This window comes from Papaver somniferum, chromosome 7, assembly GCF_003573695.1.
Source record: "Papaver somniferum cultivar HN1 chromosome 7, ASM357369v1, whole genome shotgun sequence".
Classification (NCBI taxonomy): Eukaryota; Viridiplantae; Streptophyta; class Magnoliopsida; order Ranunculales; family Papaveraceae; genus Papaver; species Papaver somniferum.
The window spans coordinates 170,981,183-170,984,902 of NC_039364.1; the positions used below are offsets into that span (position 1 = coordinate 170,981,183).

The 3,720-nt window shown below is 31.7% G+C and overlaps 1 long non-coding RNA gene across 1 annotated transcript; it reads right to left on the reverse strand.

Annotated features, from left to right (window-relative positions):
• Window positions 1-622: 622 nt before the first annotated feature.
• LOC113293213 lies at window positions 623-1,763 on the reverse strand. Its single transcript, XR_003332125.1, has 2 exons — window positions 1,580-1,763; window positions 623-845 (listed from the first exon to the last, which is right to left on the reverse strand). It is a non-coding gene; the product is annotated as an uncharacterized LOC113293213 (long non-coding RNA).
• Window positions 1,764-3,720: the final 1,957 nt, after the last annotated feature.

The window sequence follows — 3,720 nt, forward strand, 5'->3', positions numbered from 1 at the left end:
TGTTCTTGTTTTTTGTTTCCATCTGATTAGGAGCTTTTTGCTGGAGACTAGTCTATGTACTTGAAAATCTACTTAACCAAAAATCCTCTCCCATTGCAATCCTCAACATACGTGTGTGCATCCAATGGAGTAATCAAGTCCATTTTCTAAACAACAATTTTATGCATATCTGCTTCTGGGGTCCTTTTCTTTGTCAGGTATTTTTGCCGATAAATACAATTTATTTCCGAAGAGTTCTGTGGTTTGTCCTTTTCCTCCAACCACAAATGCATTTGCAACCCTTATTTTTTTCTAAATTCTCCGAGTATATATTATTGCACAACAAAGAAGCAAGATCACTGACGACCATAAAGTATCTATTTATTTTGATTTTCCATTACGCGAGGATTTTCCTATAGCATGAATGCATGAATTTAATGGGCTATAACTCAGGGACCTTATCACTCACTGGAAAGTTGTCATCGATAGCTAATTTGTAATCAATTTAATGGGTTGTAACTTAGGGTTTAACCTTGTTTATCTTTCATCAATAAAATTAACCTTCTACTCAAAAAAAAAGAGAAAAGAATGCATGAATGAATGATTGTATCAACAAAGAAAGAAATACATCATGAACTCAAAATACCGAATCATGCATCGTATTAGACGATGAAGCTCGAGACAACATGAAAACATCACAAGGTCAGGAACACTTAAGCATTTCCCAACACTCCAACACTCCAAAATGATGTATTAATAAGACAACAAAATCATTATAAATTATTTACTTTTTCCTTTTCTTTTTCCTGAATTTAAAAATCAATTTTTGATCCATCTCCACAACCAAACCCGCGGCCCCCATCTACCTGTTTCACAAAATGAAAGGGAGCCCCTTTCATTAGATTTATCTTACATGAATACTTTTTACTAATAAGAAGACGCACCATGCAGTAACAACAAAACTAAGGCATAAAAATCATCCAAATATCCAAATTCAATCCATTTAATACCATACTCACAGAATAACTGAAATAAAGAAAATAAAAAAAAAAGAAGGTCAGAGGAATCCTACATCCGAATCCAATCCTGATATTATATTGACAACACAACCGAAATTAAAAAAATAAAATAGAAGAAGAGAGTCGGAACAATCCTACTACATGCTGTTATTTTCCTTTTCAGGAAACACAAAACACTAATATGGATTATTATGAATTTTGACTCCACATAGTCTTGTAATATGTTCATCTTCATCCTACAGAGTCAAGGCAACGTGGTTTACACAGAACTATCAAAGTGTTCATATTAATTAGAAAATCCAAACTACGTACCAAAGTGTACAATTTGGTTACATGTACGACTTCTAACTTGGTTCGATGTAGGCCGATATTTGTATACATTAACCTAATCTTGCATCCTATCTCGTAATAAAAGAAAAAGAAAACTGATCTTGCACATATGTTTGCAGGTGGAACATCGAAAACAATCAATCATCTGACTCTTTGCATCATAAAACAAAAAAAGCACACTAATCTAATGGATCTTATAACAAATATAAACATACATACACGGGGATTCAAGCTTAAGTTGTAGTATTTACCTGGGTCATTTCTTGAATGAGATAACAAATATCACCACCCTGGATTTTTCAGAATGTATTTATCAGAATTCCATGTTATGCTATGATAAAAATTCCTATAGCTTCCAACTATGCAGATCAGACTCCAAAAATGAAACCTGAAAAACGGATAAACTCAATGAAGGCCATAAAAAAAACAAAATAATATAGAAAAAGAAAGTAGAATGAGAGGGTAAAAAACCTCAATGAAGGCCATAAAACAAACAAAACAATATAGAAAAAAGAAAGTAAAATGAGAGGGTGAAAAATTCTACAAAACAAAAGGTTAACCATACACCGCGCCCTTGTATTTTGATTTAACAGTTCATACACCACCTGTAAAAGTGGATTTAAGGGTTAAAACAAAGAAAACCATCTATTAACTCACCAAGGAGGGGTGCCATCAACAACTTCAACACAAAGAACACCGAGGAGAGGTACCATCAACAACAACAACTGCAAAGCAGACAGCATCAATTAAAAAAATAGACAACAAAATCCGGAGACGAAAATGCAAAACACTAGCATAAGAAAAAGCAACGTAAAAGGAACGAGGTCTTGGCTTTGCTCGAGTTATTTATAAAGAGTGCAACTTAGCACAGAAATTCCATAAAAGAAAAACGTTGTTTGGGAAAGCATACAAATTGAACACCCAAAAATAAAGATAAAGGTATGTAATTTTTATAATTTTGTATGGCTACGCCATATTTGGATAGTCATGATAGTTGCCGAAACAATTTTGTATAGAAAATATGGAACATATTCTAAGGGTCTGGGAATAATTTATTTTCTTATTTATTTTTCTATGGAAAGATTATGAAAATCCATCTAATATATTGTTGTTGCTTGAAAGAAAAAAAAGAGTTTATTCGTTTCTGTTAGCTTGTTTCATTCAATACTATTTTGTTTCAAATGATAGACGCCTTTGTGCTAAAGAGAAACACCATTCGATTTCGATCTCCAGGTTAGTACTATATATGTTGTAATCCATTTCGTTCCAGTTCAAACAAACCATACTGATAGAAGTTCATTTACTCGGACTATGCAAATACCCCCACTGTATCATGGGTCCTACTTCCTGGGTTAATATCAAATAAACACAATCATAAACAATCATATTTACGCGTTTTAGAAAAAAAACTCCTCAAGTTTATATCATAACATGGTAAAAGAAACAGTTTTCTTACAGTCACAACAGGGGAATGGTCACATTTTACACTTGTTGAGATGAATTCTCTTCAATTTCTACTATCTCTGCAACAATCGAAGATTTTCTACCATCCTAATCGAAAAATTCAGGGCTCAAAAAGTAAACAACCACTATTATATCGCATCTTATTTGAAAACTCTCAAATAACAAAAAGATAAACTAATCACTTACCCGATTCAATGGGAATAACCACAGATAAAAGAGACACAAATCTCTTATATTCATCAATCAACCCTACAGAAACAAAAGAAAGGATTATGGAACAAAGAAACTATTGTCCTTGTTTGTCGCAGAATAAACTAATAATTATATTACTTGAATAAACAATTAGAAGCAAGAAAATTAAAATCACCCGACCATTTTTCAAAGGGGAGAAGCATTGCCAGTCGTCTGCACACACTTCCATTATATCCTGCAAAATTAATGGCAACCACATATCAGACTAATAGTCGATCATAAAAATCCATTAACCAAAAAAAAAACACCAAAAGAATGAGGCTTGGCCTTTGGTCAAGCGTTTTTATACATGAAGAGATTACTACTTTTGGAATTTATGTCTTATATTCACTAAGAAAAAACGGAATTTATGTCTTATATTCACTAAGAAAAAATTGTAAAGATTTTTCCTTCCTTAATCTTTGTTCACGTATTAAATATTTTGAAATAAATTACCAAAAAATATCTCAAAATCTATAATTTTGGTTTATCTATTGATTCATTTTCGGAAATTATTTTATTTCTGCTTCAAATTAAAGTTTTACTATTCACGGAAAGTTTTTTATTTATCCTATTTTATTAATTTCATTTATTAGTGGGAACATTTTTGCCCAAAAAATATTGAGCAATTATTCCACGTCTAAGAATAGAATTTATTTTATTTACTTTTTATTTTTATTGTAATGAATAATCTTAC